Genomic DNA, 21861 nt, shown 5'->3' on the forward strand with positions numbered 1-21861 from the left:
TTTCCTTCTTTCCTTCCTTCTTTCCCTTATTCTTTCCTTTCCTTCTTCCTTCCTCCTTCCTTCCTTCCCTTCCTTCCTTTCAGCAGGTTACAAAGCCAAGCCCTTTGCACTCTGCCTCATGAAGCAAGAGATGACATGGTGAGAATGCTGCAGACAATCCCAACCCTCTGAGCCCTCTCTTTTGGTTTGTCTCTTGGTAGTTTGCTTTATGAAAAATCTGGAACTCCAAATAACTCTGGCAGCATTGCAAAATTATTCCACACTATAAAACTAAGTTCCTAAACCGCAGTTCAGAGCACTGATGATGTCTTAGCTGAGGTCATATTTTGGGGTGCCCAGTACCTTAAAAGAGTGTGAATGCCCATGACTTACAGCAGTGAAGCCTCATATGATGATTGCTTTTTAAAAACTAAAATCTAGTTAATGTGAGTATTCAGCTTAATTCATAAACCACTGCTTCACTATCATTCTATATTAAGTAGCTCCACTGCTTCTAGAAAAGAAAATATAAATGAACAGAAGTGATTCGTTCCCGCAGAATCATTTTTTCACCTTGTGATTACAAGTGGTTATTTCTATATTCATCTTCATGATCTCCTCATGGATTTCCAGATGAGAGTTCTAGAAGATAAGCTGGCACAATGGTACCCTATAAGGTGGCAGAATATGTTCCTAAGGGAATACCTGGGAAGGTCCGAGCAATGCAGGATCAAAACAGTTTAATATAAACATACAAGCACATGCAAAATTTGAGATATTATGTGTTCTCTTATTTTATTAATTCAAGAGGTGTAAAAAACCCCAGAACTAAACCCATCAAAACACAACTAGAAGAGATCAGTTGTTTCCATTATAACACAATATAATTAATTCTGTGGAACTCCAATTTCCTTCAGTCTTATCTACAGAAGTTCTGTGACCAGGAGTCAATGGGAACTATAAAAAGGGGGTAATTTTCCTCTGTTGGATGTGGCTGTTGAGGTGAAAGCTGGAAATCCTGATTATGGGTATTAAAATGTTTGATGATGAAGTTTGTAAATTGACAGGATGGTCACTGGATCAGATGCAACCCAACTTGGGATGATTCACATTTTCCTTTAGAAATCATGTCGAATTGGAATATCCCTTGTGGCCCAGAAAACAGTCAAAATGTTATTCCTTTCCATTGGATAGCTTTGTCATTTTGTCATCATGCATTCCCAGTAAAACCTAGGATTCTAAAGATGTAAATTCAATCAACCTGAAATCCTCCTCTTCTCCAAAATGCCCACTGCTCTGTTTTAATTAGGTTGACTCATGTTTCAAAGACACAGTGAAAATCCTCTCTCCCCACGGGTGGTCCTTCAGAGCCTTGGGTGAGAGTTCTCTCATTAAAATTGTACTTCTAAAACTGAGCTAATTTCTACAGATTCCTTGGATAGTCCCTGGGACACAATCAGCACAACCCACAGAGTTCAGAGCATATGTTAGATTATCCTAAATTATGTTTTTCAAAGCAACAGATTAGTTATGCCTTATTTCTCTATATTTTCCATGAGGAAGTAGAGAGGGAATGAGGGGGAAAAAAAGTGATTGAGAGAGACACATAGCATTAGAAGGTTCAGTCCAAACAAAGTTTGCCAAAGCTACACTCAGCTGATTAGCAGCATCTTATAGTGGGCAGCAAATTAAGGTCAAATCATATGAAATGTGTAGTAACAGGTTTTTTATTGCTGCTGCAACCTCCTCCCTTTACTTTCCTCACATCATATCAAGTCTAAATTCTGTTCAGGTCTTCATTCACACCCATCCTGTTTTAATATGCAATTGAAGCTCAGCTGAAATGACACTGAAAAAACACCATCATCATCATGTGCCTTTCAAACGCTTTGGGGATGAAGCTCTGACCCTCTAGAAACCCTTTAGGACAAAGGATTTTGCCCCAAGATTTCACAGTTTCACCAGAGTGTATAATAGCATTCTATTATTTTGTTCTATTCTATTATTATAAATTCTCCAGTATTCCCCCACTTCCTTGGATACTCTGTGGAGAGGATTTATCCTCAGCTTTAAAAATACCTACAAGAACAGTGCTGCAGGCACAGCTTCACAAATTGGTTTCCCACAGAAACACAGGATCTGCCCATCCTGGTCAACCTTTGACAAAAACTTTTGAAAACAATGGGAACATTTCCTAATATCAAATCTAAAGAAAAGCAAGGTAAGAAAGACACAGCTTTATTGATCTCCAGCACTGGGAGATCCAGCTCAGCAGCCTCCAGAGGATGGAATCCATTAAGACAAGAACTAAAGGTGTCCCAAAGCCCTAATTTCTGCAGAGCTGCATTATTAATGACCCTGATGGCTGAAGGTGTCACAGAGATACATGCAAGGAGCCTCTTTGGGTTTTCTCATCCCAAAAGACGATTAAAGAGAGGATTAAAGGTGAACCAGGACAACAAAATAAAGGAGAGACCACCAATGGTACACAAGAGTCACCAAAACTTGAGGCAAAGTTTAGTGGTTCATCTGTGCATTGGTAACCCTGGAGACATCCATGGTTTTAAACACAAAAACAATCCTAGGAATTAGGAACTGGTAGCACAGAATAACTTTGAGTTATCTTCACATAATTCCTGGCTCAGACCAATCTGGTGACCTGGCATCTCAAAGTCTTTTGTGTTGTCCCGTGGGAATGTATTCTGCACCCAAGACCAGCTTTTCATTGGAGGCACCAGCCAAGAAAACACCACCAAAAAATAAACTCTATAAAAACCAAACCCTCCACATGCAGTAGAAAAGGTGAATTCACATTTTATGGTATTTCTTTCCTCGTATTCCAGAGTTCATGTCTGTCCCTGGGGTTTGTTGCCAGCTGGAGTCGATGAGGCATGGGATGAGTTTGTGTGTTTTTCTGAAACCTGTGTCTCACTGGGGAGACTGGGGCAGGGACACAAAGGAAAGGAAGGGAATGATCTTCCCTCAGTAAATAAAACTAAATATCTGATAACCTGAAGTCAGCACAGTGTGAGGCTGTTTTGGAGAGGCAGAATAAATTTTGTGATGGAGTCTGGGTAGGTTGGTACACAGAGGGCTCTCCAGGGCACAGCTTGGCTGCCATTAACATGCCCAAAGAACTGGATATTTTATTGAGCATTGTTTTATTCTGGAACAGCCATGAAATGAAAACTCTGCATGAGGCAGAGAATAATTTTTTGCAATAATATTTTGCACATTTTGGGTGTGTGCAGGTCTCCCACTTAGACAAAACCAAAAGTTTGTGGCATGGATTTAGATGTCCTTTGTGCTGTTTAATTTCATGTAGAATTGCTTGACTCTAAGTGTTTGCAAAACCTTTCTTGATGGACCATAACCACAGGTTTTACAGGAATAATTCTGGTTCATATTCTGCACAGGAGTGCTAGTACTCTGTGTTATCTACAAACCAGCAATGGAAATAAACATAATTTTAAATCAAAATAATGTGGGATAACATGACAATAACTCTGCTAAAAAAGCAAAACAAAACAAAACAAAACACAACAAAAAAAATCCCAAACCCTACCCAAACATTAAGGCTTACAGGTGATAAATTTGAAGGTGAATAAATCCTAATAGTTATTCAGAGACAGTCATCCAGCCTCAATCCAAAAGACCATGGCCAGCATCTCTCTAAAATGGAAATTCATCTGTTTTTCTTTTTCCCTTGCCTTTTTAATGTGTTTTCCAAAGCAAACCAAATGCCCCAGTTTGCTCACACATGTAGGGACCTCCTGAAGACAATCTACATCTCCGAAGACAAAAGCAGCAGCTTCTGCTGAGTGACTTGAGTGAGAAATGAGGACATTGAGTACTTCTCATCTAGGTGGCTTCAGTATTACAGACACATTCAGGATTAATTTAGCTCTGAGTACCAGCTGTACCTCCTCTTATCACTATTATAAGGAAAAACACAACATTCTCTTTTTTACTCTTTCAGGATGTTTGCCTTTCAACTATTTTAAGTTATTAGTGCTTGATTGCATTAGCTGGAAGGTAGTTGAAATTTCTTCACATGAGAACATGTGAATTCCTTCCTGGTGCTGGCCCTCTGGAGAAATGAGATGTCCAGCACTGTAAATAAACCCACAGGAGTGCTTTGAAAGACTGCCAGTTCTTCACACCTGTGTTGGGCTGTGGACATCTCTCTCCCCAGCTGTAGCCATGCTGAAAAGAACATTAATCCCAGTCAGATTGGAGATACTAATCCTTGCTGCTCTGCCTCCCATCTGCCCGACGTAGGAGCATTGCCTAACCCAATTTACTCCAGATAAATTGGATTAGCTTCAATACTGGGTAAATTTAGATTAGGTATTAGGAAGAAATTCTTCCCTGGGAGGGTGGTGAGGCCCTGGCACAGGTTGCCCAGAGAAGCTGTGGCTGCCCCATCCCTGGAAGTGTCCAAGGCCAGGTTGGACAGGGCTTGCAGCAACCTGGGCTAGTGGAAGGTGTCCCTGCCGTGACGAGGGCACTGGAACTAGATGGTCTTTAAAGTCCATTCCAACCCAAACCACTCTTTGTTTCTCCATTCTGTGATTCTGTGATAAAATAAGGTTTTGCTAACAAGGACAGTGCGATACAATTGGATTTAGGGAATACTCTCCCTAAACCTGAATCTTCCTAAACTTGATTCTGCTCAGCAGCAGATTCAAGAGGTGGTGATGAGATGATGGGGTTGGCTGGAGTGATGGTGTCTTCAGGTAACTTCAGGATTGCAAAACAACTGCACAGACTTCAGACTTCAAAACTCATAAGCCCAAGGTTTACGACAGAACTGTTTGGGTTTTTTCCCTTTTTCTTGTAAGTACTATTCCTTATTTCTGATGTTCACAATTTTAACCACCAAATGGCAGATTCATTTTGCCGTTCTTGACAGACCAGGTGAAAATGGGGCTTAGTAATGCATACGTCCTAATTTTCTGACTGGAAACATTTTTCAAGAAAAAAAATGGAACAAATTCTCCTGCTATTTCATTTGCCATTTAATTGATATGTTGGTATCACACAAATTAAACAGTGCATTGTCAGTTCAATTTGTTCAACTCTTGTTGTGCTACTTGTTTTCACCCCTCCTTACTTCTCCCTTCCCCAATACTTAACCAACATATCATTTTGCATCCCGTGTGGGATTTCTCTGCTCTAACCTAGTAAATCTTTTAATTCCTAATTTGCTATTCTGCTCTAATAGATTCACCCATGAAAGAGCCTGGAAGGCTGAAGCTGAGAAAAATCACTTTCATTTTCTCAGCTACTTCTGAGTGGTTTAAATGTAAAATACACATGCAGTGCACTGTTTGGGATCTCAGATTTTTATCATCCAAGCGTTGCAGAACTGAGTCAAACCTGATCAGGTTTTTGATGAAAGGATAAAGATTCAAGTCTAGGCTGGAACCACTTAATAATGGTGAGATACTGAAAAAAAAAGTAGTTGTATAACAGCAAGGAACAGTTCACAAGAGAGCCTGAAATTTGGCTCCAAATCACTGGTGGAAAATGTGGATATCAGCACAACTTCTCCAAAGCAGGGCTTAGAGATTAATTAACCTTGCTGTTTAGTTATCAGGGATTGCCATTTGAATTACTGATTCAATTTAAAGTGCTAAAATAGCAAATGGAAAATCTATATTTAATCATAAATACTATTTCTATTTGTCATTTACGTTTTTAGCTTTCCCCCCCCAAATGAAAGGTTGATTGATAACTGATTTGGGACACAGAGTTTGGAAATTCTTTTTTATAACTGGGGAATGTATTTCAGGAAGATTTTAAATAGATACATATATCTTAATTTCTCTTTTTGAATTCATTTTGCCATATTGGTCCAAGCCATATGGTTCATTCTGATTTACTTTTTAGCAATTCATAATTTAATTATGAATTACTGTCTAAGAATTGAGGAGGAATTAGAAACACGTTTGGAAATGCACACACAGAATGCTTTAAGCCCCCCAGCCCTGCATGAGGAAGGAAAAACAAAGTTCCTCATGACATTGAATTTTATTTATAATTACGTGATGTCCTGAACAAGGGAAGTATCATGTGGTGTTACTGAACTGACTGTACTGCTCCTGGTCAAAGAGTTCTTCCCAGCTAATTATTAGCATTTAAATTATAAGCAGAGATATTTTAATCTCTTTCTGCTGTTAATAAAAAGAGCCTGACACCCCCATTGCATGAATCATATTTTGACTTCAGTCACTTATTTGGTTAAAGAGGAAGCTTATAGTGACTGCTCTCCTAATTCAGATACGATAATAGAGTTTGCAATTTTTTTTTTCCATTAGCACATTGTGACCTCTAAAGGTTCTCCCAGCTTCCAAACTGCACATTATTTGTGATGGTTTCAGTCAGCCTTGTTTTCCTGGAAATCAGAGCTGAATTCCTCTGATTGTGCTCAGGGGCTTTAATTGTCAGGATGCAGAGTGGGTGTTCGTCCTACAGGGTTTCTTCAGCAAAGACCAAAAAAAACAATTAGTCTTGTTGCTACAGCAGTCCCATTCTGCAACTAATTCCAGGTCATCCCCTTGAAGGGATGTCCCATTCCTGGAAGTGTTCAAGACCTGGTTGGAATGGGGCTCTGAGCAACCTGGAAGCTGTCTCTGCCCATGGCAGGGGGTTGGAACAAAATGTTCTTCAAGGTCCTTTCCAACCCCTTCTAGGATTCTACGATAATTTCTGCTTTCCCCACAAATCAGGTTTCAAAGTTTCTTTTCAAAATTTACTGTGAACGGTGACAAATATGGAGGTTGAAGACTTCTGTGAGATTTGTCTCTCAAGCATAATTTTGAGTTTGGTTTTTTTCCATTTCACTTCCCAAATCTCTCCTGTTACAAGCCTAATCTTGGGGTTGGTGAGTGCCTTCCACGGGAGTGGGGTTGGCTTTAAGGTGTACCCACTCTCCCTACCCCAGAGCAGGGAGAACCTCCCAACCTGCTACCATTTACTAGACACATTAAGAATCCTCCAAGATCTCTTCTTCAGCTCCCACGGTGTCTGTGGATTTAAAAATGCCAACAGCACTAAGACAGACAGACCCTTATTATAAAAAAAAAATTCTGATGTGCCAATGTGAGCTACAAAAGAGAAAAGAAAACAACTCAGAAAGGAAAAAACCCTTCTGAAGAGAGGTGCCAGTTGTACTCTGACTTCTGAACATCTCTCGAGCACTGAAAACAAACGTGAAGAAAATGCTCTAAAATTGTTCCTGTTGTTATTGTCACTAAGGAAACAACTTCCTAGGAATCTGCAAGTTGAGTATACAGACACTTTGATGTGCAGCCAACTCTCTCTTCCAACACACTTCCCAGCTCTCTGGTGAGGCAGGTCTGTCCACCAAGGGAGATCTCTCCTCTCTCCCTCAGCTGAGTCCTGACTTCACGTGGGGATTGAACTCTGATGCTCCAGAAAAGCCCTAATCCAGACTTGCCACAACATGAGATATCAAAGCACAGAGTCATGACTAAGCCAAGGGATTTTGCCTTAAGATACTCCTGTCTGAATCCAACAGCGCTGCCAGGAGAGCTAGAATAGCACAGGAGCTTGGGAATGTGGGAGGCACGAGGCAGAATTCTCTCTCTCTGTTCACTTGTGGTGGTTTTTTTCAGCCACACACACACACACACACCCCACACACAATAATTGAGATGTGTGCTGGGTTTGGATTGAGGCAAACAGGGTGTGTACAAGTCGATTAACCTCTTCAGCCCTTCAAATAGAGTGGCCACCTGCAAACTGCCTACTGGGAATGATGCATGGGATTTGGTAACCCCTGCATTGTGCCCAGGCATTGTTAAGAAGAAGATTAGTTGACCTGTCTGTAAACCCATTCAAAATGCCACACAAATAGTTTAACATTCATTTAATAATAATTTAATAACGGTTGAGTGACCAAATTCCAGAAGTCCAGGCTGTTCTCTAGTGGTGCAGTTCTCTACATGAGCACAGCCAATGTATTCCACAGAGTCCCTTATACCACAAAGAACTTGATAAACAACATATTCTGCTGAAAAACATTCAAACAGGAGCATGCCTGCAGATATCCTCTGTCTGCAGTTCTGCTGCAGGCTAAGAAGCAGAGAGTGGCTAAATAAATAGAAAAGAGACAGAGCACAGAACAGGCAGCGACTAAGGAACAGAATTATTTGTTTAATTGCTGGAGACTAAGCCAAGGCTGAAAGAAAAGGGGCCAAAAAGAGTATGTGGAAAGGCTTTACTAATATAAAATCATTTCAGAGCATTTGAGCTTTGAAAATATTTTCTTGTTGTCATGGACAGGTGTCCATGTCAGATTCGACTTCCTAAGGCTCCTTGGGAGTGCCAAGGAGGGCTTATGTACATTTATCCAAGAACCAGAACATCAGAACATCTCCCTGTAGACAAGTTTACTCCTGGTATGTCCCAAACTCCGTGCAGGAGACTTCTATTTCCCATCCCCTTGTGTAAAAGGTAATCTGGCCCTCTGTAACTCTCCTTTGTGAGGCCTCTAGACCAAAAATGCTTAAAAGGTCTAAAAGCAAAGCTGTTCTGTCCAAGTAAACAGCTGGACCATGGTGAATCCATCTGTCAATGGCACCAATTCAATAACCAGGGAGCAATCCTCTCCCAAGGAAAAATCTTGTGTGTCCAGCCAGCCAGGAGCCTTTGCTTTTATGTTAAATCCATCACCTACCTTTGTATCAGAAGTGATTTCTCAGCTACTTGTGTGTGACTAAGAAGGAGCTCAAGGCAGTGAGCTGAGCAGCCAACAACCATCAGTGGTTGTTTCATAGAGGGGGCAAGGAAAAGAAATGGCTTTAATATTATAAAACACATCAGGTCTGGGACCTTCCTTGGCCTTGAGGTCAAGTCACATGTGATCACTTTTACTCACTCTGCTGAACTGTTTACCACCAGTTGGAATGGCCTCATCCAAACTGCCTGTGAGATCAACCTCTGGGCCACGATGTTCCCTGAGAGTTGGTTGCAACTGTCCCATTTGCCTTATTCATTAAATATTTACCTTATTTATTAAATATTGCATAGAGAGCAACTCTTTTGGAAATCAGATTCTCCCAGGTTCCTGCAGACTGTTGCTGTTCCCCTCCCTTTGGAGCAGTGTAAATGATTATCTGCTTTCCCAACCATTCCCAGCCTCATTGGTATTCCTGACAGAGCCAAGGAAATGCACCACTGCCGGAGAGATCTCAGTGAAAAAACACTTTCTTCCCATCCAGGGAGATTCATTTTATCTCGAGAAGACAACAAAAATTTCTGTCACTGTGTGTTGCAGAGATAAAAAGGCACATTGCAGACAGAACCCAAGCAGTTCATAAATGTTTGACGACGAGTCTGTGCCTGTCAGAGCACACGAGAACTCTGACGTGAGCTTCCCTCAGATAATTCCTTAACTACCAATTTAGGATAATGACAGCGATACTTTTAAGAAACCCTTTGGGAGAAGAGTAAGTATTCGCTTTTAAATCCTATAAATCTGTGAAGGAAATATTTTGATCATTTATTTTTGCTTTCAATCTATTGACTGCAGTGTCCCATCCTCACCATGGAAGGCCTTTGTTTTGTGAAGGAGAGTTAAGAGAGTGTTTTACAAATCAAAGTGGATTTTTTTCCAGTAACTTCAGAGAGATACTCTGTGAACATTTATAGATAACCAAGTCATCCCAGAATCCTGTAATGGACAGTGGAGGGGAAAAAAAAGCTATTTTGGGGCACAAGACATCTGAATGATTTAAAATTGCTCCCTCAGGAAAAAAAAAATTGAACTTTATATTCTCATGCTCCTTAGATATATTGTAGAAATATATGTAGATATGATGGAGAGAGTCTGTTTACAAGGGCATAGAGTGAAAGTCCAAGGGGAAATGGTTTTAAACTGAAAGAGAGTAGGTTTAGGCTGGAAATTAGGAAGAAATTCTTCCCTTGGAGGGTGGGGAGGCCCTGGCACAGGTTGCCCAGAGAAGCTGTGCCTGCCCCATCCCTGGAAATGTCCAAAGCCAGGTTGGACGGGGCTTGGAGCAACCTGGGCTAGTGGAAGGTGTCCCTGCCCATGGCAGGGGGGTGGAATGAGGTGATCTTTAAGGTCCCTTCAAACCCAGGCCACCCTATGATTCTATGATATAAATATCTTACAGAAACCTATTTAAGCTGTAACTCTCCAGGTGTCTCGTGCAGGGTGTTGTGCTTTTGCAATGGAACTTCACTGGTGTTGAAGCCACACGTTGAGTAAATCAACAAATGAACAGACAAGTTTCAACATTTAGACTGATTCATCTAAATTATTTATTTTTAAAAAGTTCAAAGGACATTGGTGGAATATTTGTTAAGAGACATATTGAGAACTCAGGGTCATGTCTCATTTATTCAATGGAACTGTAGCAAGGCTAAGTTGCAACAAGCAGGAAGAATATATCTGACAAACATTTCAGCATTGCTGACAGGAATAACACGATTCCTTCCCTCAGCTCATTGCCCAGCATTGCCCAAGCTGCTCACAGGAAACTCAGAGGGGAAAACTCAAAACAGCGGGTGGAGCAATGTGCAGGTCACACTGCTTTGTATTGTAACTCCCGGGTCACTAAAGACAGCAGTCTGCTGATAGAGACTATAAAGAATAAGATATGGGATCATATAGAACACTTTGTAGAGCCAGGCATGAAAATACAGAGCTGTCAGCCATGGAGCTCATGTTAATGTTGGAAGAGTCTTAATCCCTACTGGACAAAGAGGAAGCACAGCAAAGAAGGATACTTAATGATAACAATACATGGGGGAGTGGAAAGTACTTGGAGGAACATGCATTCACTCTCTTGTCCATTGGATTATTAAATGGATTGGCAAATCTCTATGGATTATTTTGCTGAGAGTGGAAGAGTTTATATCTTAGAGATGAGAACTTTGTGGAAGGCTAAGGGCAGCTTTAGGTGATGTCACTACTCCCAGTTCAATTCAGAACCCATTAGATTGTTATTTGTTCATGTTCCCTGACATCAGTAATTTTTCTTAGCCTTATTCATCTTAGAGGAGCAAAAATTGCCACAAAGGTTAATAAAACCTCTAGAAGTGCTGAAAATCAAGGCAGGAGGATGTTAGGAAAACACTCTGATCTGGATGTCTCCACCAGCCAACGAAGCAAAGTCTTGAGATGCATTTTGAGGAAAGTTGGAGATTATTACTTTCTTTAGTAAGAAAAGAAATTCTTGGAGATTATTACCTTTTATCAGAGGGCAGTGAGGCCCTGGCACAGGTTGCCCAGAGAAGCTGTGGCTGCCCCATCCCTGGAAGTGTCCAAGGCCAGGCTGGATGGGGTTTGGAGCAACCTGGGCTAGTGGAAGGTGTCCCTGTCCATGGCAGGGGGTTGGAATGGACCCTTTGCAACCCAAACCATTCTGTGATTCCATGATTCCGTGTTGAGGGCACTTGCAGAGATGTGAAACAAGGGAAGCTCAGCCACCTCCAAGTCTTTCCTCTTCCTTTTTGTCATTCCTGATACAAATGCACTTTCTGGACATTTCTGTGCAGATTGGGATCTCTGGTCTGTTCTTCTACCTGTTGCAGGCTAAAATAGACACTGGGATCCTAAAGGTGGTGATTTTTCTGTCACACAGAAGTAGCAGCACAGCAGGATGATGCATTTTGGACACAGCAGAGGGTATAGAAAAATTCTGCATGTTGGAACCAGCCTGCGAATCACAACCTGTAACGTTTTGGGTTAAAGCTCTCAGAGCTGATTTATAAAATGCAAGTTTGAACAAGCTGATAAAGAGAGTGATATGGATTAGCTTGGCCATGCTCTCAGACACACCTGCATATTCCTTCCAATCTGGTGAGTTTACATGGAATGGGGAGATCTGTTCACTTTTTTCTCGGGTCATCTTGTCTGGCTTTCCTGGCTCTTCCACAGCACTCACTGCCCAGAATTACCCCATAGTTAATGGAGGTAAAAGGGGTGTCCAATTCACGTGAATTATTTTAGAAACCTAGTCTGGGATCAAAAGAATTGAAATCTGGATTCCATAGATTTCATCGTTGTAAAGGCAACATTCAATAAATGCCTTTTAGTCCCACCCAGAAATCTGTACAAATAAAAATGTTGTATTTTAGAGAAAGTACTTAGAGGAGAAACAAAAGGGAAATTACATAAAATTATATATAATCACCAGAAAATTCAGACAACCTCTGTTTAAATGAAAGTGTTTTTAAATTTAGACATTTTGGTATATGACATGCAGCAGGCAATAGTCTGTCAGTTCATGAAGAATAATATCAAGTGAGAGTTTCTCCAGCCAGCAAAGAAATGAACAGCGTGTCAATGTTCAGGTGAACTTCTTTCTCACCTTTTAAGAAAATAGCCACAAGTTCCAAATTATCTGATCTAAGTTGTCCAGTTGAGCTTTCCCATTGTTGTTTTATTTTTATGACATTTCACACTAAACTTCTGGCTGTGAATAGATTTGGCAACAGGTCACATCCATGGTGCTACATAATGCAGCAGAGGTGGACATGAAACCACTGCAAAATATGCATAATCTATTTATTGAAGTTTGTCTCAGAAGCTCTTTGGGAATAGTAAAGCAGTTAATTATGCCCTTGTTGTTCTAATTCAGTAGGGACAGTGGGAAGGAAAGCGAGAGATCAGTTTAATGAGGCAATAAAGTCAAAAGGGAGACTCTTAGTCTGGACAATCCATTTTTATTTTTGCTGGGAAGATGTGAGATTTGTTTTGCCAGATGAAGATGCTACAGGTAAAATGGATTCTGGAAAATAAAGAGAATTTTTTTTTTCTTTCAGGGAGAGTTTCATCAGAGATTTTTCCAAACTGATGCACACAAAGCTCCCCAGAAGAGCTTGAGATGCTGTGTCTATCAGAATGACATTAAACCCTGGTGCTTTGAAGCTCTAAATAGGTCATGTTTTGCTTTGATCACCTTGGACCCACCTCTATGATTTGTGGAGACAGAGAAAATGCCAGAAAAATGAAAGCAGAGGAAAGCAATACAAACCTTCACCAAAGAAAGTGTGTGGTTGACATTCTTCATTCAGAAAAAGGAGAGTTTGGAAAAACTGAAACAATCAGGTTGTAAAGACAACATCACTTTGGGATCTGGACAAAAGGCCTTTTTGCATTAAAAATGCAAAATTCCAGGGAACCTACATCTCGAGGAAGCTGGGAAAAGGAGTCTCGAGGAAAAACTCCAGACTGAAGCTGGTGAATCACAAACATTCAAAGAATCCAGAAGTCCTTCCTAGAAGGAGACAGCAGGCTGAGCAACAAAAGAACTGTGTCTCGGACACCCAAAATGTCAGGATGAAGTCAGAATATTCAGCCAAGCTGTCAGAGGAAACTGAAGCCAGATCATAGGTGTGACCCCAGCACATTTGCTGTGGATTGACCTTTTCCTCTGCTTGAGATTGGGACAGTGATGATGCACAGATGAAGGGGGAATGGTGAGGTATGAGGACAGAGCCAGCATGGACCAGTGAGTTGTACAAGGAAACAGGCTGAGAATAATTCAGTGTGAATTATAGAGGGAGAAACACACCCTCTGGATTATTCAAGCACAGGATAACCAGGAGCTGACTGTGGCAGCTGAATCTGGAGAAAGGCAAATGCAGTCTCAAGGTTGTCTCAGGAAATGTCCAAGAATGATTTGGAGCCAAATAGATACACCTGCAAGGTAGTAATTCAGTAATTCTTCTCTGGCCCAGTATCTTTCCTGTGATCCTAAGACAACAACACAAAAGGGTATTTCCAAGCCCTGCATGTATAAAAATCAAATAACTCTTTGTGTGTGTGGTGAGAGCATCGTGTCCAAGATTTGATCAGTCTCATTCTAAACCATCAGGAGGGATCAGAAACCCAGGACAGAATTCAGGCTGCAGATTAAACCATCTCAGTGGTATTTATTGAAGACTTGTTAGGCTAAAGAGTTACAGAGCTCAGTCTATAATAGATAAATGTATTTATCTGTATTGACTGGGCACTGGCCAGGGGCCAGAATCAGTAGCCTAAACGCTGGTGTTTGGTGCACCAATACCCTGGGGGATTTAACCTGCCCTCACACAGAGGGGAAATGATGTGCTGTAGATAAACATCATGCCTACAGATCCCTAATGGCTGTTAGATACCCCAGGGGATCTCAAAAGACACTTAACACCTATGTTTAAGTGACTGAATCACGTCTTAAATCTCCGTTTACAATAACAGGAGTTTCTGTACTTGGGTACAGGTAGACACATCAAAACCCACACCTGTCTTTAGGTGTCTTAATCTGTGACCTGAATCCCATTTCTGGTCAGCTTAATAGAAAAATATCTTAGCAAAAGAGACCTGTAAGTCTTCCATACAGAGGAAAGGGAATGAGCTGAATACCAGAGGTGAATATCTGTCAGGGGCACGCTTGCTGGGGGAACCACAAAGGCCCTGACACGCTTTTCTTCTCCTCTTCTGAATAAAACTCAGACTTTGGTAGCCTGTGAAAGATCTTTGCCATCACCATTGTTACAACATCCAGCTGCGCTACAAAGAACAAGTCAGAGAACAAAAAGCTGGAGAATGTAGAGCAGAGTCCAGAGGCTTGAACGCTGCAGAGAAACAACTTCCACATGGCTAATATTGGCTTTTCACGCTGCTCTCTCTGCAGCCACCAAGAGCTGCTCTGTAATGAAGTTTGTTCCAGCTGTTCACCCACTGCCTGTAATCATCTCTAACTGACCCATTCAGCAGCACAAAAACCCCATCCAAGCTGTCAAACTCCACGCAACCCCAGTGAATGAGTGTGGCTTGTGGCATCCGAGGCTGCAGTGGCAGCTGTGACACATTCCCAGCCTTAGTCATGAAGAGCTTGAGCATCTGCGGTGTTTCGGATGCTCTCTCATCTCCTCTGCATCTTAAGTTGGAGCACAAAACTCCTGGAAGGGATCCAAAGATCCAGCTCTCTAAACCACAGGAAATGAGTAACTTTACTAACTTTAACTTGGGTCTTTATATAATGCACTTGTGCTGGCTTCTTTAGAGAGCTTGTTTCTAGGCCAAGAGAGAAAGTTCTGTTGTGTGTCCAAAATCTTAGATGCACACTAAGCCCAAGCTCCTATTTGGCTTTTGGTACTAATTATATCAATTTAGGAATTTAGATACGTATAAAATGTCATTATAAAAATATTTCTTTTTAAAAGGAAATGCTTTATACTTTCAACCATGAACGTGCCATTTTATATTTTTGCTAGAAATAAAAAAAAAGTTTCTGTAAACCTACTGCAAATATGGGACAGTAAGAACAGAAACAAAAATGTTGTGACTTAATAAAGTCTTTCCATTCCAGGAAAAGGAATTAATAGTTAAGCATCTCTTAGCTATTTTCAACTCTCTTTCCAAATATATATAATTTCTTTCTGCTGTAGGGAAATGTATCTCTTACTGCTACAACTTTAACTCCAGCTTACATACCACTGTGTTCAGAGAGGTTCATGTTTTTATTTTTTTTGCATTATTTGGATTTCAGTAAATAATTTTAAAGGCCATAATTAACGAGGAAGGTGTTAGTTAAATCTATTTATCAGTGGACTTTGTTAGCTTAGGACAGAGGGTGAATGCATTAAAATGAAAAAAGCATTTAGCCATTGATATATGGCAAAAAGCTGGCTTTTAGGTCACCTAGTTCTAAGCACCACAAGTGCTCCAAGCTGGTTAAAATGTATTTCACAAGGTGCCAACCCTAAGCTAATGAGGTCTGGGCAGCATTCATCTCCATCTTCGTGCAACTTCCAGTCCCCCATTCATGAGCAGGGGATGTTAGATGAGATCTGGAGCTTTGCACAGCTCCTGGCTGGCTCAGAGAACAGGCAGAGGGGGTTTGCATCTGCCTGCAGAAAATCCTGTGGCTGTCCTGGATGTCTCCCTGGGATGATGCTTCCCCACCTGTTCACAAAATTACACATGAGCTTCAGCTGGCAAATCCCTCTTAGTAATTGGACAGAAGGAGGAAGTGTCAATACACTAAAGAAGCCTCTGAGGTTTAAAAAGATCAATTAATCATTAAAAAGAAAAAAAAAAGACAACTAGATAGGAGGTTTCCTGGGACATGTGGCATGAATTCTCCAACAGCTGAGTCTGCCCTTCATTGAGTAAAGGGAAGATGTGGGTGAGGAAGATGTGGGGTCCACCACAGAGATCTTGAGCTTTTCAGAAAACTCACCACCTATGACAATTTGCTGTTCCCATGAGCTGGCAAAATATTACCAGCCTTCCCCTCTGAGCAACGATGGGAGCAAGAGAGGAATCTCACTCCATGGAGATGCCTCTGAGACACCATGGAAGGATCCACCTCACTGGTTGTGGATGTGTCTCTGAGTCAGCTGCTGCAAGAACATCCATGGGGTGACTCATCTGACCCACTGCAGGCTGGGATGAACCCCCCTCCTCACTTCCAATACAGGGAATTAGGGGGATTGGTTGGGATGTGATCATTTAGTTTTCAGATGCTTGAGTGAGAGTAGATGAACACCATCCAGGCAGCCAAACACTCCTGAGTGAGAAAGCCTTCCTCCTCATGAAGTGAAAAATAGTTTTGCCAAGGACCATTGAGGGCCAAGTTTTCACTTTGAGAAAGAGGAAATTTTTACCCCTTCCACTCCTTAAAGGTGGACCTGATGCTACACCTACTGCCCAGCAATTAAAAACTTCATCCAGTCATGTTTCCCTTCAATAAAGAGTTTTTCCTTAAGAATCTTCACAGAATCAGATGGGATAATATACTGTCCCCTGCAGCAAGAGAAAGAAGCAAAACTTGCCTCGTTCTGAGGAACAAATGAATAAAAATAAAAAATCTGGGCTATTAAACCACCACACAGATTAAAACATCTCTTCCTGCCCTAACCCTCAGCTCCATTTAGCAAACCAACAAATCATAGATAACAGACTATAATTATCCTTCCATTTGCAGCTCCTGAGCAATCATGACCCAGCCATCTCTAATGGGGTGCAAAAGCCACTGTGGCTGAGGCTTCTTGGGAAATGCCTCAACACTGGATGGACAAACCTACAAACACATGTGGCAGATGTTTAATGTTGTATGTTCAGTAAGGAGCTCTTGGGCTTCAGTATCCCCAGTGTGTTATAAAATAAATTATTAATGCTCTTGCCATAACTATTATTAAGAAGAATTCGACCATATACGTATTTATCCCCCTTTCTATCAGTTTTAGAGTGAATTAGGAATTGCACTAACAAAAAGTTATTGAGTTACTTTGTTAGGTTTTGGTGCTTGTTTTCATTTTTAAAAAGGGCATTAGGCAGAGGTTGTCACACCTTCTAAAGCTTTTTTTTAAAACAATATGGCAATTCAATAGATCGGAGCAGTTTCAGAGCATAGTCCTACCTGAAGCCATCCAAGAGTAAAATATGACACCTGAATGAGCAGGGATGAGACTTTCAGGATGTCTCCAGGGCAGATTAATGTCAGATGCAAATCAGTTCATTCCATGGGGTGATTATCTCTGAAGAATTTGTATTCAGCAGTAGCCCGGAACCAGAGCAGCAACCAAGTCCCTGCGACCACATCCATGTACTTCTGCAGGACCCTTCCCAAGGGAATATTCCTCAGCACAACAGCCATGGCAGCTTTAAATGCTCTGTGTGATGACGCTCCCGCCTTTTCTTTAGAAGATGGAATAGTTTGTCATAAGAAGTTCAACCCTGAAATTACTAATCCTGCTCTAGAGGTGAGCCCACCAGTTTGCACGGGAACACAGTCAATGAGCTGCAGTGAGTTACATAAACAAGGCTGGAACAATCCAGCGAGTTTTATACACATTCCTGGTTTGTTTTGTGGAGGTAAAAAGTCAAGGCTAAGGAGACAGATCAATAAACTGACAGAGCAAAAGGTGGGCAGAGAATCAAACACCGGCAAAGCAATGGGGTGAGGACATTCTGCTGTGAAGCTTCTGAAAAAAAAATCTGCTTCTCTTCCCATGTATTTGTGCCCACTCAATTACAATCCAAACAGCGTCTCAGCAGCCACAGCAGACACGTGAATCCCAGTACTTGTGGAAAACTACCAAATACCTTTCTGTATGCAAAGCATTTCTTAAGAACAGAGCAAGTTCAGCACACCAAGGGAACTGGGAAAGTGTCTCCTCAGGGATGCTGTGTACTGGGAAACAGGAATACTCTGAAGCAGCTTGTTTCAGCGGTGCTGCAGCTAACCCCGATGATACAGGATCAGCAAAGATGACTTTTAAGTTGGGGGGGGGAAAAAGAGGGATTTGCTCACTGCTGCATTTACACCCTTTTTAGCAGAGTTGTTTCACTTCTGTCCTGATGTGGAAAACTCACCCCAAAATCCTGCTGTCTGCAGTATGTACCAAATCACAGGTGGTATGGGATGGCTGGAGGTGAAAGGAGAAGAGGGATTGGAAACCAAGGAACATGAGCCAACAAAAAAATTCACTTTATTGACTTAAAGGTTGTGGCTGTGCCCCCTGGGCTAAGGAATGGGGTGAAATAAAATTTAGTATCTCCTCTGACTTCTATGTCCTTGCATCAGTTTAACTCTCCTGAAAACAGTGTCAAATAAATAAATCCTCTGTTAAGTCAGAACTAACTGTTACAGACCTGATATCTCTGCAGGTCTCTCTGCCACAGATGAATTAGAACATGATCCTGTCCTGAGTTTGCTTTTTCTCAGCGATTCTTCATTCAAATACTCTGCTTTCATTTAAAGATAATTTTAGGAATTAGACTGTTTGTACTAAGTGTGCTCAGAAGGAAGGAAAGGAAAACAAAATCTGCTACATTGGAATGAATCAGCTTGGGGACACAGGTCTCAACTTCTCAAAGGCATAGGCACATATGGAACTCAACCCCGGAAAAAAATATCTCCAGGATGCCAGCTCAGTCAGCCAAATGAAGAGAGATGTGATGCACAAAGGTCTGAGTGTGATCAACAGCACAGCCCACAATCTCAGAAATCTCTGCTTCTCTCTCCCTGGTATCATCCCACAACAAATCTCCTGCCTTGGTGTTTGTGAGCTTCCCAAACACACCGACAGCAGAGCTGGACAGATCCGTGTGGCTGCGGCCCCACCGTGCAAACAACAGACATCTTAAACCTACAGGGAGGAAGGAGCCCTCCAATTCCTCACAGGGAACCCAAGGAACAATGGAAGGCTAAAGCCAAGGAGCCATCACAAGGCTAGTTCTCTGTTTAAAGAGAAATAAGTGTATTTATCACACAGAAAGCCCCCTGTGACCTTTGAGCCCGTGCAGTGTCAATGGTTATCCTTCCAGTCATGTACACATGCCTCTGACTGGAGAAAACAAAACCAACAGAAACCTTCCACTGCTGGATGAGATGAACTGCCTGGACAATAACAGATGTTATTACCTGGACAATAACAGATCAACTGGAGCTGTCCTGAATGACAACACAGCAGCAACCACTGCCTGCAGCACAGAGGGACAGGTGGGGATAAAGGTAGAAGACCACAACCCAAAACTGTAACCAAGACAACAAGCAGACACATCAACTTTAATCCAACTCCCATTATTTCACTGTCCAGCATTCCTTAATTATCCACCAAATTGCAGCAGTGTTGCCTTACCCACCCCACAGGACAACTTCTTCCCAGCCACCTCCAGCGTGTTTTGCATTGGCCAAAGACAGATGCTTGTATAACACGTTCTTTCTCTGCAGCTACACCAGCAGCACTTTAAGGAGTTTGCCTTCCTGCTGTCCTTAGCCTTAAGTAACCAAATATTCCCTCTGATTAGCCACGGGAATGTTTCCCTGCTGTACCTGACCAGCGCTGCACAGGTTGAACAGAGAACTGAGGTGGCACCCAAAGAACAGCAAGGGAAAACCCCTTTGCTGTTTGTTGACTCCAACAGACTAAATAAAAATATCCCAAAAGCTCCTTCACTTCCATGTTGTCGTATCAGTCCAGCACTTGCACTGTAATTAACAGGCAGCAGAGGGATGGGAATTGATGATACCCTGGGAAAGAATCAGGTCACTTTGCTGCCTTTTTCACTTTAGTTAATATTTCCTTCTTATTATAGTTCCCTCCTGTGCTACTCCAATATATCCTTCAAGCTAAAGGCCAGTTTCTGTTTACCTGCAGATCAGATGCAGAGGAAATCCACTGACTTCCAGGGAGTTCTTCCAGACCTGCTTCTACATGAGTGGGATGATTGTCTGGTGATAAACACCAGGATGTCACTAACCAAATCCCCCTTTTTTTCCAGGCATTTTTCCAGTTCTGAACAACATGCTGCATTACCTTATTATCTTAATCACCCTGGCTGCAAACTCCTCAGATTCCAACACGCACCTGAAGGGTTCACGTCCTAAATTCTCAGCGCATCTGAGAAGAGCCTGTCCTGCCAACCACCCCCCGACTTGAGATGTGCTTTGCATGAAGATGGTCCTGTCGGAACCAGCTGTTCAAACCCTGATAAGGAGAAGTGCCCGGAGGCAAGCAGAGGTCAAAGGCACACTAACCGCAACCTCTCCTGCTACCCCACAGGAAAAGCGGGGAAGTCCTGGTGCTCTGCTCGGAGGGTGAATCAGAGTTTCTGCGGCAGGTGAAGATGCAGAACTGCAAAGGGAGCCGGGGGCTCGGAAATGCCGCCAGCAGCAGCGGGGGCCGTTTAGCAATCACATTTTATTTACCAGCCATATTGTGTTAAAACCAGACGTGACTCCCATACCGAGCGCCTTAACCTGTCACCACTCGCGAAGGGAGATTGATTTGTTCGGGAAGAACCAAACCTATCTGGAGGACGCATCCTCCGAGCCTACAGTTCTGCCGGAGGCAGAAAGCCTGCGTGCGATCCCCCGCTAAAGAAGTATTCCCAGGACCTGGGGAAGCGGAGGGAAGAGCCGGTAAATCAATGTCGAGACGAGCCGGCGGGTCCTTCTCGCTTTGCCGCTTTGGCATCCTCGGGGTCTGGGGATGGGGCAGCGCCGGGGGGGGGGAGCCGGGGAAGGAAGGAAAGGACTTACCATTGCAGCAGGGATCCGTCCCGGTGCTGGAGATGCCGCATCCCCGTGGTGCGGGGCGGGGCGGGGGCCGCGGGGGGACAGCGGCCGGTCCAGCCCCGCCGGCTCCGCGCTCCCCCCCGGCCGGAGGAGGGGTCGGCGCCTCCGAAGGGAATCCAAATTCCTCCTCCTCCCTCGCCTGCCGGTCATGTCCGAGCTGCCTTTGCTCAGGGGATGGGCCAGCTCCTGGCCGTGAAGGAATTTGCCATCGCTAAAATAAAATAAAAAACAAAACCACAACCACCTAACCAAAAAAAAAAATAAAATAAAACCAAAGGGGGAGGCGGGATATTTGCAAACTTTGTTTTTTTCTTTTTTTTTTCTCTTTTGTTAGGGGGGCTGTTGGTGCTCAGGGAGGGGCAGGGGACTGAAAGGGTGCTCAGGCTGGCTGAGATGCTCTGCCCGAGTGAGATGCTCCGGTGCGCTCGCCCCTGTCCCTGTGCCTGTGTGTGATTCTCATACCCAGACAATGCTCTGCAAAGCGAGCTGGTCCTGCGGAGAAATGCAAACACCTCCTCCCCCGAGTGCCTGAGGAAAGGGAAAGCGAGAGGGAACCAATAGCTTCTCCTTGGCTGCTCTCATTAATATGGAGGAGGAAAAGAAACCAATGAGGAGGAGCAGGAGGAGGGATTTATTCAAATCAAGTTTTTAAATCAACCCTTTCCCCCCTTTTTTTTTCCTCTCTTCGCATCTCCCCCAAATCTTTCTTCTCCGTGTCACCTTAGCCCCATTTTCCGGAGATTTTTATTTCTTATTTAATTAGTGTGCCAGGGTCAGCAGCAGACGGCGATGGGAGGGAGGGAGGATGGCA

At 42.7% G+C, this 21861-nt stretch overlaps 1 protein-coding gene across 9 annotated transcripts in view; it reads right to left on the reverse strand.

The window, feature by feature from the left end:
• ADCYAP1R1 (ADCYAP receptor type I) overlaps positions 1–21573 on the reverse strand; it is a 141809-nt gene extending 120236 nt beyond the window's left edge. For 4 of the 9 annotated variants that reach the window (XM_027695500.1, XM_027695498.1, XM_027695497.1 and 1 more), the window contains exon 1: positions 21015–21573. The gene's annotated coding sequence lies outside the window, so the exon portion shown is untranslated. Of the gene's footprint in view, positions 1–17387; positions 17643–21014 lie in introns of those variants that run through there. The other 5 variants (XM_027695502.1, XM_027695501.1, XM_027695499.1 and 2 more) reach the window with 3 other exon arrangements.
• Positions 21574–21861: the final 288 nt, after the last annotated feature.

This window comes from Neopelma chrysocephalum, unplaced genomic scaffold (assembly GCF_003984885.1).
Source record: "Neopelma chrysocephalum unplaced genomic scaffold, ASM398488v2 Primary Assembly neopelma1_101, whole genome shotgun sequence".
In the NCBI taxonomy this organism is placed as follows: Eukaryota; Metazoa; Chordata; class Aves; order Passeriformes; family Pipridae; genus Neopelma; species Neopelma chrysocephalum.